The 15943-nt window shown below is 40.9% G+C and overlaps 1 protein-coding gene and 1 pseudogene across 1 annotated transcript in view; one reads left to right on the plus strand and one right to left on the minus strand.

Moving 5' to 3' along the window:
• The window catches only part of SCFD2 (sec1 family domain containing 2), a 644096-nt gene that overhangs the window by 414194 nt on the left and 213959 nt on the right, over positions 1 to 15943 (plus strand). The window lies entirely within an intron of this gene.
• On the minus strand, positions 8059 to 8171 carry LOC142473184 (U2 spliceosomal RNA; annotated as a pseudogene).

Raw genomic sequence — 15943 nt, forward strand, 5'->3', positions numbered from 1 at the left:
CTCCTCCCCCCCCCCCAAAAAAAAAGTTGATTGAAATAGTCCTGCTGTGATATGCAGAGTGATATCTTCAGTGCAGACCTTCGTTCATTAACCTTTAGGATGACCTTGTGAGTTCTCAAGTAGCTGTAAGTGCAATCCAAAAAGGAGAGGAGGACTTGTTTATTCATCTGGGTCAGTAACTCTTCCATTTATCTAGTACAGGAAAAAATACCTTGTATCTCATTATTTCAATACATTTGGGGATAATAGACCCATCCACCATATTTGTATTAAGTTGCTGTGGGTTACAACAATAGGTGTGTTTTTGCCCTGTTTTTACAGCTCTAAGCTGCATTTAATTTGATTTGGATGCTCTGTATTCCAGAGCCGTATAGCTGCTAATAAAGCAATGTACATGTGTTGTTATATTTAACAGATACCAACAAGCAAAAAACTAAAATGGTTGTTATTGTTTAGTCCTCTTATGGCAAGGAGCTTGTTTTGTTATAACAGTTATTGTTTTGTTTGTAAAAAATTGTCAGCACTGAGGTTTATAAACAAATAATTGTAGGCGTAACACAATATTGGAGTAAATGAGTTTGCAACGTGTGGTACTGGCTCAATTTTGCAAATGACCCCAATTAGATTTAGCCCCTTTTCCCCGTCACTAAGGAACTACCAGTACTGCTGTTACCTGTTTGGCTACCAGAAGGCCTGAGCCTCCGCCACTGGGAGTCTGGGGTGATCCCTCGTTCGCCTCGGTGCAGCGCCTCCACCTGAGAGGGATCCCAACGTGTCCCCAAAGTACATAGTGTGCCTGGCACCAATATCCCTGATGTCCTTTCCCCAATGTCAGGGCCCAACCAAAGTGTATGGAATTGTGCTATCCTGAGAACCATTGGTGCACTTGGTGTGGTACCTGCCCAGGCGCTCCAGCAGCCGGGTACTGCCGAACATCACACCGGGATCCGCTGATCCAGCGACGTTGTAGTCCGCGAAGGCATCCGCCTCTGCGTGGGGTGAACTCCGGATGGAGGGTCTCACCTTTAAAAGTCTCTCTATACAGGACATAATCACTGTGTGGCGTCTCACCGGTGCTATACGCTAACTATAGGCAGCTACTGGGGAACTGTCCTTAGCGATGTTCTTTCCTATAGCAGCCACAATCTGATGTGAGTCGGGGCCTAAAGGGGGTATCTGGCCTAGTCTGGGAGCCACTTGCACACAGACACTACCTTACCCCTCTGCGTCCCTGCTGCGACTGGCGTGGTGCTCTTAGCGCACCAAGTGTATCCTTTACTGTCCTGGAGCCCTATTGGCTGTCCTCACTCATGTGGTAAGCAGCCCCTGGGGCTGCTGGGACTTGTAGTCCCATGTGGAGCCTGCCTAATGGCCGCCGCACTGCCCTAGCCACTGCGCATGCACGAGGCTTCAATGCGCATGTGCCCTTAACAAAGATGGCCGCCGCCTATAGCGCGAGCTGCCCCGGCAGCTCCCTGTAACAGCCACAGCCTCTCGGTGCCACCTTCAGTCTCCCCCCGTTCCCACACACAGCCGAAGGTAAAACGGGGTTGGGGCTACATAGAGTTAAAATATGTTCATCAAAAATGCAAATATAAGCTGTAACCTGCTAGCGTGGGTCCAAAGATCTAGATGGGGAAACATCCACAATTATCTCATGCATAACAAACCTATCAGAGCTTCCTCTCTGAAGAAGGGAGGGTGCGAAAGGCGTCAGGTGCACAATAGTGAGAGTTCCCCTGGCAATATATTTTGGACTTTGATAAGACAATGATGAACCAAAAATGATAAATGCTATTATACTTGATGTGGTGATTGAACATTTTAATTAAATACATGGATAATTTGCACCTTAGGTTATGAAAAAGCACTTTAGATTACCAGTCTTGACTCATTAATTGAGTACTGTCGTCCATTAGACAAGAGTGGAAATGTTCAATATGTACCAAGCACAGCATTGAACATCCTGTTCTGCAGCCTGTTGTTTCTGGGTTTAATTTAAAATTCATAAACAGATTCCACCAGCCACAAGTAGCATATACTGTACACATAATTGGGAATCTACCATAACTTAACAGCTTCTGACACCACCAGCTATGCAGAGGAAATATAATTGTCTTCTCAAACTGCATATACTTTTTCACTAAAATCTTTATTACCCAAGGTAAGTGAGGTAAGGAATTGTGGCAGCACTTACTGACAGGCATGTTTTCATACAGTAGGTGCTGCAATAATAAAGGTTTGCCCAAATTACGAATTGAAATACATTGTATGTGTTAAGGTAAAGATGGTTTTTATACAAGTGCACACATACGAAAGCCGTCTTGATTCAGAGGAAAATGTATCGACATAAACTTTAGCCAGAAAGGAAAGTAGCCAAGATTCAGAGATTTGTTGCTCTTGTGTGTTGATGTTGGCCTGTTTTCATTGTGAAGATCAAATTCGGGGCATTTTTTTGAGAGCGAAAAAAAAATAAAGCAAATTTTTCTTAAAATATTCCAGTTTTATTCTAGTTTTTTTACATATTTAATCAATAGGAAACAAAAACATTCTTTTAGCTAGCAAATTTTGTTTTTGATCCTACGTGTATATCTATAACCTGTAATCACCAATTACATGTAAGCCCTTCGAGGCAGGGGGCTTATTGTGTCTGCAAAATGTACAGCGCTATATCAGAAAGCAAATCAAACAGCAAAAGTTACCTCTGGAGGTAACTTACGAATACTCATAGACATACAGGTGACCTCAGACAGCATATGTTTTGCTAAAAGGTAAATTCATTACAAAAATGTTTAATAGAAAAGCAGTGAGTTAAGTGAACTTTATTATTTTTTAAACATGCACCGATGATGGGATTTGTCTGATAATTAAAGGCATTTGGCATTCTTAGCAACAACGAATCCCCCATAAAGTAAAATGCTCACTCATGTTCTTGTTGCGCAATAATGAGCCCGCTTCTATTTTCTTTTTTTATCCATTTAATTCGACTATTAAAGGGTATTTATTGTTCTTTCTCGTGATCTCTTTAAACAAATTATGCTGCAATCATAACCCAAAAATAACAAAAAGGAAAAGGCTCTGTATGAACAATTTACCATTATTTAGATATATTAAATGATTTACCATGAAGTAATACATTGAGAGTAACCTCTCGTTTTCAAGTATGTCCTGGGCACATGAGTTATGATGACAGATACATGGTTACATTAAATCAACAGTGGTTATACATTATATTTAAAGACATTTCCTGGACAGTTAGAGATAATATATGTTATAGGCGCATGGAACAATTACAGACCAGATTAAATTGTGAGACAGCTGAATACCAATGATAAGAATACACTTTTTTATGATACTTTGAGTTTTGTAACTCTGTCAAACTGAATAAAATTAGGTTATTTCTGAATAGGTACCTACAAGATTTTGGAAGCCTTTCTGAACAAGAAGAAAAAAGATACTGTAGCTGAATGCACAAAAATGCCTTCCAGTAGTTATCACTGTTTTGCCTTTATCAAAATAAGGCCTATCGAAAGAAAGCAGATTTGTATTGTTTTACTGATCCTTTTCTGCTTTACGTCATGTTAAATCCCATTGGTGTATAGACATCTACACTCCTGCTGGGTTAGGGTTGTGGTCAGAGGAGCTGGGTTTTCTATGTAATGTTCTGGCACCTCTTCCCAAGATGGGTGCATTAACAAGGACTTGGAGACAGCTTTGGTACAATTTTGACTTTGTAATTCTTCGTGTGCAGCAGGATACCTTTTGTTCTTGTTTTCCTTTACCTAGCTGAGCCGTGCTAGTCCACGTCTCTTGTCGACCATATCACTATTTTGATTGGAAGCAGGAATTGCAGCAGCGAAATCCCTAGATAGTGTAGAGTTTTGCAGCTGTGGAAAGTTGGAACCATTTGCTTATATGTCTTAAAGAAATCGAAGGTTTTATGTTGTTGTTGTAATATAGAATGTAATTCATCAGGTGTAGGGAGACGCACTCTGAAGGTTTTATTACCGGCATGACCCACAACAATGCTGTACTCTTAAAAGAAATATAATTATTCCGATTGTCAAAGCAAAGGATAAAAAAAAAAATGGTCTTTTTTTTTTTTTTTTTTTTTTTTTTTTTAAAGAACTAGAAAGAGATTGAAAAGCATTCTTTATAGGGATGACAGATTTTTCCATTACGTCAATGGTTGTTTCACATGGTGCCTTATAAATACAGTTTACTTTTATCATAGCTGCATTTTAATGGGGCCAATATATTCAATAGCATGGCGTGACATTAGCGGCTGTTAATGTAAACACATTAACTGAAACCAATGTATATACACTGTACTAAATATTACATAACAGAAACAAATATAGTGGGGTCCTTGTGCGATGTCTCAGATTCACCGATTCTAAGGGTGTTATCCCCAAAGGTTCATTGCAGGTTAACACACCTGACTGGGAGTAAACTGTTATTGACTTGAACGGCACTTAACCTCCGATCGAGTGCTTTACCCGCGAGGTACTTTAGGAAATAACCCACTTCAAGTCGTCCTAGAGAGATTTCCATGGGCAATTAGATGTTTTCAAATGATTGGGAGACTAAAAATAACACAATGTATAGTTTCACATAGAAGTAATTGTGCAGTTGCATTATGATTTACCATTAGAAGAAAAATGGTCAACCCAGTATGGGTTACTATCTATCACACGTGTGCAGTATGGGTTACTATCTGTCACACATGTGCAGTATGGGTTACTATCTATCACACGTGTGCAGTATGGGTTACTATCTATCACACGTGTGCAGTATGGGTTACTATCTGTCACACGTGTGCAGTATGGGTTACTATCTGTCACACGTGTGCAGTATGGGTTACTATCTGTCACACGTGTGCAGTATGGGTTACTATCTGTCACACGTGTGCAGTATGGGTTACTATCTGTCACACGTGTGCAGTATGGGTTACTATCTATCACACGTGTGCAGTATGGGTTACTATCTGTCACACGTGTGCAGTATGGGTTACTATCTGTCACACGTGTGCAGTATGGGTTACTATCTATCACACGTGTGCAGTATGGGTTACTATCTATCACACGTGTGCAGTATAGGTTACTATCTATCACACGTGTGCAGTATGGGTGACTACTGTATCTATCACACGTGTGCAGTATGGGTGACTATCTATCACACGTGTGCAGTATGGGTGACTACTGTATCTATCACACGTGTGCAATATGGGTGACTATCACACGTGTGCAATATGGGTGACTATCACACGTGTGCAGTATGGGTGACTACTGTATCTATCACACGTGTGCAGTATGGGTGACTATCACACGTGTGCAGTATGGGTGACTATCACACGTGTGCAGTATGGGTTACTTATCAGTGCACTGTAAATGCAGGTATAACATGGGAATAGTGAGCCTTATAGTTATATTGTACACATATTTCCTTACTGGAGTAAACTACAGGAAGGCGATTTCTCAGGCCAAATAAAATGGCACCAGATATATTGAAGAAAAAAATATTATATTACTATTAAATGAAGTGGTTTAAAAAATATTTAACTTCAAGATGTGACATGACTAGTGAGCAAATATGATCTTAGATAATATAAAACCTAATAGGGTTTGAAGCCACAATCCCAACTCCTCTAGGTATTGCTAGCTCAGTATGAGTTTTTCAGGACGTTTCCTGTTAGCCAAGGCGAAGCTTGATAAAATGTCCTCAAATTACCCATCCCCAGCCAAGATTGCAACATGTTAGTGGTGTCTGAATTGGATTCATATGTCCATAGGTCATATTACATCCCAGTTACCGCAAATGCCTATGTATGTGACAGTGCTGCTGTTTCCATGCAGTACCTGACAACTTACCCGGTTGCAAAGAATAAATGGTCCCATTTATGAGTTTTTACATTCCATCCTAATGCATCCTGGGACCTGCGGTGTTACTTTGAACAGTTAATGCAATGTTCTGGAGTCAGTGGATGAAAAAAGCAGGACAGGAATGAATGCTTCCTCTTAAAACATGCAAAGAGGCATCAAGTGTTTTAAAGCAGAATTGAATGTCAGTCCCTTTGGAAATGGCAAAGCTGACCTAGATGAAATGGGATATTATTGACGCTGAGTGCCAATGATACACTCATACAGCACCCCATATCTACTAGTGTAGTCCACAATAAATATGGCTGGGGTTGGGAGCCATAGAGCCGATTCAAGATTCCCATGTCAGTCAATCAATGTAGAGAAAAATGCAGAAACACAGAACATGGGCTGGGTTTATAGAGATGTTTGTTTAGCAGAGACAAATACTAGTAACGGGAGAAATAAACAAACATGGGGATCGAATTCTCTTTAAGGCAGATTAAACCATTTTAATAGTGTCCTGTAGTAGTAAAATGTTGCATCCAACTATCCAAATCACTAGAAGTAGCAGGATCTTTTAGTCTTAAGTGGGCTGATGGGAGCGGTTCATGTTCAATATCCTACAAACAGTCTTTCCCAAGTTGGAGAAGAGTTGAACTCCATTTACGTGAATGAGACTAAAATATTTTCCAGCACTGGAAATTCAACTTCACATTATATTGAATAGTGGGACTTACAAGAGGTATAGCAGCAGTTTAAAAAAAAAAAAAAAACACTACAATTGTTTTGTTATGTATGGTAAGTTCACTCAACCTGTATCTAATACTGTACATTACATTCTGTATTATCAGCAGCACTGTGTTATTAAGTTTGGGATTCTGGAGGAAAACTTGTGGGAAAAATCAGAGCCTGTCGCACTGGAATTAGGAGTAGAAGCTGGTGCTGGTAACATAAACCCATCCTCCAAAAGTCCCAATATACCATCAATAAATATTAAAGATACTGTTATAGAAAAGTAATGTTCTATAAAATAGTCACATCTTATTATATCCAAAGAGTTAGGGGGCCGTTCCGGCTCAGCATAGCACAGTCATTAGCGACCCTGATGACGACCCTATGCTGGGCCGAGTAACTTTACTATTTAGTGAAGTCTTGTAGCTCCTCCTGATTGCTGTAAAGATCAATTCAGTTTTTAGTCTGATTAAGTGGAGCTTCAAAACCTCTCCTTATATTTCCCCTGAAAATTACACATTGAAAGCCTTCTATTTAGATGAAACTATCCCAAAAGTATTATTTGAGCCTCTCCTTCACATTAGCAGCAGCTTCCTGGCGCCATAGGATTCTGATCCCCCTACTATAAGCAACAATTCTCCTATTCGTTATTGCTTTGTGTCACACAAAGATGCACAAAGACTCACCATGGTCAATCCCATAAAGAACAGGGCCCCAGATTCACAGAGCTCCGATAACTCAGGGGTCATAACGTCATTTTATCAAAATCAGGAACAGACGGTATGTTCAATGAGGATATTGTAAACCCACAAATCTAAATACATGCAAAAACAACAGCAGTTAATGATCTCTTTAGCATATACTTAACGACATGTTGAATTAGCACTGCCTTGCATTATCTTAACACGACGTTATGCCTTTTTGTGGGGGACAGAGGGGTGGAGGGAAGCCCAAGGTGTATGTGCTCCTGTGAACAGTGTGCAGTGTCACAAGTATTGCTCTGTGCTGAGGTACGGTCTTCTTAGCCAGTAGGCCAGCAAACTCCTGGTGAACAGTGCTTGGTGCCACTCGTGCATCCGTTCTCTTGAGCACTTCAGCCAAAAGGCCCTCTGTTGCCCGTCTCGATCTGTGAGATGTTTTCAGGCCGATGGCGCATCAGGATATCGTACCATCTCTCGCCACAATTCCCAATGGAGAAACCGGCAAAGTGCAGAGTGCTCTGTAGTATACAGTGCTAAGTTCGTAGTAAAACGGCCCTGATCAGACGGGCAGGTGAGGTACAAAAACTCTACGTCCTACAAACTCACCCCTAAGGCCAGGGGAGATGGGTGCCTGTGCAGTAAAAATTTTTTTTTTTTTTTTTAACTCTGTGCCGCTTGAGCTAGGTGCCGATGAGGTGCATCCAAACGCGAAGTGCCGGAAATCAAATCATTACAATTCCGCTGTGTGCCTGAGCAGTAGGACCTTGGACTCCATCTGCTTTCTCAGCCCCTGGCCAGACGATCAATTGCGTGCCACTGTTCGTTCTAATAAGAACAGATACTACACTTGATCTTAGCCAAAAGGCAGAGAAACCTTACCTGAAGGTGGCATTATTGAGAGAGACTATTCTTTTTTAGAGTCCCAAGTGCTTTTATATCCCCTCAAACACACCTTCAAGCAACATATGGAGGGACAGCTGAGCACAGAGAATGGGCACACCTGAGATACCTGGGAAATATGCTAATAAGGGTCATTAGCATATCTCTTTCTCTCTCCGCTATTGCATACATGAATTTTTTAACATCTTCGCATGCCTTTATTTCAGGCTATGGAGGGAGCTAAATGCCACATATCAGTATGACTTACAGTAAGTAACGCATCGTTAAATCCTTGCATTGACTATAACGGAGCTCTGGGGTACTGAGCTTTGAAGATACCCATTAGCACTTAACGATACGATAACGGAGCTCTGTGGATGTGGACCTGTGTGTGTGGACTGCTTCAGGTCATACTTCCTCTTAAGAGTTGGGTGGGAGTATGTGTGTGTGTGTATATAAATATATATATATATATATATATATATATATATATATATATATATATATATATATATATATATATATATATATATATATATATGTTTGAGGAGAAAGAGAACATTCTTCCAGATGTCTTTGAAAGTAAACTGGCTGAACTGTGTGTGTGTGTGTGTGTGTGTGTGTGTGTGTGTGTGTGTGTGTGTGTGTATATATATATATATTATATATACACACACACGCACACACAGTTCAGCCAGTTTACTTTCAAAGACATCTGGAAGAATGTTCTCTTTCTCCTCAAACATATACTCCTGCTTTAAAGCTGGAATTCTGTCTGCTTTTTGCTTTTTTTTGCATGATTTAGAGCTGAACCATGCTGTTTCAGTTCCCATTAAAGCCAAGAACCAGGAAATGAAAATGTCCGCCAAATCTTGCGGGTCCGTAGGCCATTAGGGAGTCGCAACGTCTTCTGGGGCGAGATGATATTGCGAGTTCCTACTGAACGGCCATTTAAATATCCATGAAGGAGCACCAGCCACTAAAATGGTTAGTACCTTGGGAAATGGGGAGTCCCGGAGCTAAAAGTGGCTGGGTTCAGCTCGGTAGACCCGCTGCTTCGAATTTTGTAAGGAAAATAATGGTGATTATAGGCAGGATTTCTGCTTTAATGTAACTAATGCCACCTCTGTTTTTGATATCCTATAATTACAATAATTTTATTTTTTGTGCTCTGTAAAACGTTGCCTGTGCTGAAATTACTTAGAAACGAGTGAACATTTTTGTTAAACTCTTGTTTCGAGTGCAAATCTAGTTTCAATATGTACAGTAAATGAAAATATATCAATTATTTTGAGGCTTTTTCTGTGACAAACCCCTGCTTACCAGCTATGCAAAACTACATAGTTAAATAAATGGCAACAAGGTGTAATAACTATCATAAATATGCTCTAGCAAACAAGTTTATGAGGGATTATGTAATTGCTAATGTTTTCAAACATCATTTTGCTAACTCTGAGCATGTTTTCATCTCTGGGAGCTTCCACGTTTGTGAGAGATTTACAGTTGTGTCTCGTACACATTTTCTTGTCTAGGGTAAACAACATGGCCGCCAAATCCGGTTGACTCGCTCTGGTCAATACAAATCTGCAACATCATTTGTACATGACAATGCTTTGCTATTGGGGAAACCTGGGGACAATCTTGGGGTTTTTATTTTTTACCAACAAACAAAATTGCCACCGTCTCAGAAACGGGTGGGCTCCGACTTTTCACCTTCCTGGGACCTGTGTGTTCAGATGATGGAAATACATTTCCATGGGGACTTTTCCTTTAAGCGTGGGAAGTAAGGGTTGGCAGCTACGTTAACCAACTATGTCTTTTTGGTCGCTAAACCAAAATGTTTTAGATGGTTGGAAGTGCTCAGTGTTAATTTGTATTGCAGCATGTGAACATCGTTTTCCCACCTTTCATTTATTTGTACATGTTTTGGGTTTTGTCTAAAAGTGTAAAAAATTACAACCTGAAAGATAAATACCGCCAAACATGTCTCTTAAGCAAACCACATCTGTTTGTGTCACTAATAAACCCTTGTGCTGCCAGATGGACTTTTAGTGCATGGCAGGCCCATCTGCCAGGGAAAGGTTTAGTTCTTGCTGTCAGTGTACGAATAATGACAACTGAACAATAAGAAGTTGAATTATACATTAAGGGAGGGGTGCTCAACTCCAGTCCTCAAGCCCCCACCAACAGGTCAGGTTTTCAGGATATCCCAGCTTCAGCACAGGTGGCTCAAACTGAGCTTCTGATTGAGCCACCTGTGCTGAAGCAGGGACTGATTGTGCCACCTGTGCTGAAGCACGGATATCCTAAAAACCTGTCCGGACTGAAGTTGAGCACACCTGCATTAAGGGGCTCATTCTATATAAGCCAAAGTAGCCGGTTTGGTCGTTTTCATTTGAAATTCCCCAATTAAAAAAACCCAGAAATAAGAGAAAGGAAGCAAATCATGTGTGGTATGATTGTAATTACCATGCACAGTTACAACATATTGTACTGTTAAATTCCCATTTTTATGTACAGTAAATAAAAACACCACTTGTGAGCACGTTCACATGTCTCAGACAGGTCTGCAAACCTGTATTTCCCCATTATCTCTTAGCATACCGTGCTTCCACTGCAGCCAGGGATTCTGGGTAATGATATGCAAATGAGCACACAGTGTCACTTTTTGCTTCTTGTCCATTTTAATAAGCGTATGCCTGCTGTATTACACAGCTTTTTCAGCACAGCCTGGGTACATTTTTACGTACAACTTTTATTATATTTTGGGACTAAAAAAAGGCAGTATATTTGTCAATGTGAATATGGGATCTCACATGTACTAGTTTTGGTGCAGTGATAAAGAAAAACGCATTCACATTGGAGATCTGAATCTTCTCCTGGTATTTACAATATCTTAGGACATAGTCGTGCATAGTTAAGGCCAGCAGAGGTCGCTGTTTTGACATAAACGAAAAACATTCATCATACAGGTAGTTTACCAAAGAAGATAACCTGTTCATGCTTTAAGTCCGATGTATAACAGGTCTCACCTGTTGGGTATAGAGAAAACGTTAAACTCTTCATTCTTCAAAGGCAGTGGTGTGTGTGGGTGTGTGTGTATATACACAGTATATATATATAAAAATCAAAATGAATAGACGATACCGTTCTGTGGCTAACAAAATGCTTTTTTTTGTCCGAGCTTTCGAGATACACTGATAACTTGTGTACATTCACATGTCTTAGACACGTCTGCAACCCTGCCTTTCACCATTATCACCTAGCATACAGTGCTCCCACTGCGGAAAGGGATTCTGGGAAATGACATGCAAATGAGCACACCGTTTGTACTGGCTCTGCAATTTTCAAGCTGGGTAGGTAAACCCAGGTTTTGACAACTAGGATTTCAAAAGAGGGTGGGCTTGGGGGGCAATTTAACAGTTTAAATTGTATGGTGTCTGCAATATAAAATAACACCCCTCCTCTTCTCTTTGACCTATCTTTCCTTGAAATTGAGTATCCCAGGCAATATTTGCATCGAGGGTTTTAGGGGTTAGCCATGTTTCTGTGAGAATGATGGCTTTGGGTTTATGCATAAGGCAACATGCCCTTAGTTCATCCAGTTTGGGCAGCAGACTCCGGATATTTATATGGGCGACAGATAGACCTTTTTGGAATTTGAAGTGGGTATTCTCAGGGGTTTGAGACAGAGTTGAAAAGGGAGGGCCTGGGTTAAGTTCAATATCACCTGCTAAAGAGACTAACCGTATGAGTAGAAATTTGAGTAGTTGTTTGTTTGCAAGTTGTACATTTGTGATATTTGCCATTAGTGTAAGCGGTGGTTGATGTGCTGGTTTTCAGAGTTCTCCACCAACATTCGGTAGATCGTGCAAAGCTTTTGAGTAATCCAGGGTGTATAATGATATTGGGTGTGGGACAGGAGGGAGGGGATTGTAATGGATAGAGAGAGTAACATTTCCATGAAGCCACAAGAAAGAACAAAGTTGACATAAATAGCAGGTTCATTATCACAGAGGTAGGTAGTGCTGCATGGAGCTGTTGTGAGCAAAGTGAGTGTGTGCAGATTAAGCAGCAGAGATGTGTCTTTTCCTTGCCAAAATGTTTTGCTGCATTGCAATGCTAGGGCCTATTCAGGGTTTGCAGAGGCAGTTGGCTGAGGGGTGGGGGCAGTTGTGTGCAGTCTGTTGGGAGAGACTGCAGTAAATAAGGGTATGGGGGGGGGGTTAAAAGGACAGGCTGACAAGCATGGGATCATAGTGTGGACAGATAAGCTTACCGTTTGTTGTCTTGTGTAGAAGATGCAGTCCCCAGTCCACCTCTAGTCAAACTATAGTCTAACGATATATTCTCACTTAAAGATGATCATTATAGTCTAACTATATATTCTCACTTAAAGATTGCCACTATAGTCTAACTATATATAGTCTCACTTAAAGATGGTCACTATAGTCTAACTATATATTCTCACTTAAAGATGGTCACTTTAAGCTTAGCAGAACACAATTAACAAAACAACTTTTGCTATCCAAAACATACCAGAGATCAATAATAAAGGCTGGATGGGGTATTTCTTTTTAAATGATGTCACGTGTATTGTAAAGCGCTATGTACCTAGGTGGCGCTATATAAATAAAGATATACATTAAAAAGCAGCTGTGGTGGGTCACAGACTGACACGTGATGCTGTCTGAATTATGACCAGCGTTATCAAAGTGGCCAGCTGAGGGCAGCAGAGCAACACACACAGAACCAATGTATATTTCTGCACCTTGAACTGGTATAAGCACCGGCAATAAGTTCAATAGCCTTGCAGTGTTTGTCTTGTCATAAACTACCTGATATACAAATATTACTACATTAAGATTGTGCTGTACATGTTGTAAATGTAGTACGCTACAAAATAATAACGTAAAATGATGTATTTTGTATAATTTCAGTGAATATGTATGTGTGCTGTAAACGCGTATCCATTGTTAAAATGATGTATTTTGTATAATTTCAGTGAATATGTATGTGTGCTGTAAACGCGTATCCATTGTTAAAATGATGTATTTTGTATAATTTCAGTGAATATGTATGTGTGCTGTAAACGCGTATCCATTGTTAAAATGATGAAGTACTGAAAAGTTTGTGTTCACTATTGGGCTAGTACATTACACTTTTAGTCCATATACACAATACATATAAAACCCACCCAAATACATCTAAAAAAAAAAAAGACCCCAAAGGATCTAAAAAAAACCACCCCAATACATCAACAAAAGCTCCAATACATCTAAAAAAGAGCACAACCCATTAAAAATAAATAAAACAATACATATGAAAAACAACCCTTCCCAATACATATAAAAAAGACCCCAACCCATATAAAAAATACCCCCAAGCCCCACAATACATATAAAAATCCCCCCAATCCATATAAAAATACCCTCAAGTCCCCCAATCCATATAAAAATACCCTCAAGTCCCCCAATACATATACAAATACCCCCAAGCTGGGCCAAGAGCCCCATCGCGCGCCAGCAGTGGAAGCTCGGCGGCGTGGGACAGAGAGAGGAAAGGTCCTGCAGGCAGCTGAGAGCCGGGGACCGGCCGCAGGGCCTGGCCAGAGGTTGGGAGACATTTGCAGCGCTTGCCGGGCTCCCCCCCAGCTAGCGGGCACAGGACACCAGCCCTGGCTTTCCCCCCCTCCCAGCGGCCCTGGGGAGTAGGAAGACCAGGAATTGAGCTACGGATTTGGAGTCCTTCTGTGAACAGCAGATCCAAATTATCAGGAGTGAATATGGATCCTGATACTTAACCATGTGCCATAATGTCTCCGAGACCCAGGCCGTGTGACTCCTTAAATAGGGCTTCAGTGGAGAACTTATTTATGGTTATTAATCTTATCTTATAAATCTTTTGTTTGCTATTCAAGAGGACTGGTGCCCTCATCAGGTGTGAGACTGGTAACCGACGTGTCCTCTTGGTGGGGTGGAAGATTATTTTTGTTTGTTGTGAAATTTTCTGAAGAAACATTATTGCAGTTTCCCAAATCCAAGCTGCTCTGCACAAGAAACGTTTTAAAATCTCATAAACAGAGTGACTAGTCGCTCACCTAGTAGTATGCATGTATATTTTAAAATCTCCCTGAGACAAATCCTGATCCAGTGAACACTGGCTGTATTTCAACAACACCTGTTATTTATTTATTTATAAAATATTTTACCAGGAAGTAATACATTGAGAGTTACCTCTCGTTTTCAAGTATGTCGTGGGCATAGAGTTAAGACAAATAATACATGTTTACAAATACAGTTACATAATGAGCAGGGTATACATTATATACGAGACATTGCGTGCACAGTTAAAGATAATTTGTATTATGGGCGTATGAAACAGTTACAGACCAGATTAAAATGTGAGACAGCCTTAGATTTGAAAGAACTTAGACTGGTGGTGGATGTAAGAGTCTCTGGTAGGTTGTTCCAGTTTTGGGGTGCACGGTAAGAGGAGGAGCGGCTGGATACTTTGTTGAGCCTTGGGACCATGAACAGTCTTTTGGAGTCTGATCTCAGGTGATAGGTGCTGCATGTGGTAGGGGTAAGGAGCTTGTTCAGATAGCTGGGTAGCTTGCCCATAAAGAATTTGAAGGCAAGGCAGGAAAGATGAACTTTGCGCCTAGACTCGAGTGATGACCATTCTAGTTCTTTGAGCATTTCGCAGTGATGTGTATTGTAGTTGCATTGGAGAACAAAACAACAAATTGAGTTGTAGAGGGTGTTAAGTTTGCTAGGGTGTCTCCATAGTCAATAATTGGCATTAGCATCTGCTGTGCAATACGCTTTCTGACCAGGAGACTTAGGGAAGATTTGTTCCTGTAAAGTACCCCTGGTTTGGTGTAGGTCTTGGTTGTCAGGGTATCAATGTGCATCCCGAATGTTAAGTGGGAGTCAAACCATAAGCCCAGGTATTTAAAACTAGTGACAGGGGTTAGGGTGGTGTTAGCGTTGGTTCTAATCAGGAGCTCAGTCGCTGGAAGCTTTACAAATTTAGTCTTGGTCCCAAACACCATTGTTACAGTCTTGTCAGTGTTTAAAAACAGTTTGTTTTGGGAACTAAACTAAAAGGACTCTGATCTACCGTTTTGGTTAGGTAGGGCTAAATAAATTAGTGTAAACACATGTTTTGTTCCATAACTAACTTTTATTTTTCTCATTTACTATTTACAATTAGACATAAACAATCTTAGGCCGCGCTTATAGTGCTGGCGACGCGACCGACGACGTCACCCGTCGCCACCAGCGAAATTTACCATTTGATTTTCAGCGACTGTCGCCAGCGACGTCACGAAAGGGGGCGGGCCACGGTCTCTGATTGGTTTAGAAACAGTCACATTTGGCGACTGTCTCTAAAAAAAAATATCAAATGGACCCGGCTTCAAAATTTTGGGTCGCTCTGTCGCCGTCGCGCTTACTATAAGCGCTTGCAACGGAGTCAATGTATTTGATTCGGAGCGACGTTGCTTCGCCGTCGCAAGGCACTATAAGCGCAGCCTAAGAAAGCTCAAAATTCAGACCCGCAGGTGTGTTTGTTTGTGGTGTGTGTGTGTGTGTGTGTGTGTGTGTGTGTGTGTGTGTGTGTGTGTGTGTGTGTGTGTGTGTGTGTGTGTGTGTGTGTGTGTGTGTGTTATGCGAAACTGGAGTACTACTGGGATAGTGACCCTAAATATATAAGCGTAAACAAGGAAGCCCACGTCAAGGTAACCCTTTCAACAGGTGCATACAC

The sequence above is a fragment of the Ascaphus truei genome, chromosome 1, assembly GCF_040206685.1.
Source record: "Ascaphus truei isolate aAscTru1 chromosome 1, aAscTru1.hap1, whole genome shotgun sequence".
Lineage (NCBI taxonomy): Eukaryota > Metazoa > Chordata > Amphibia > Anura > Ascaphidae > Ascaphus > Ascaphus truei.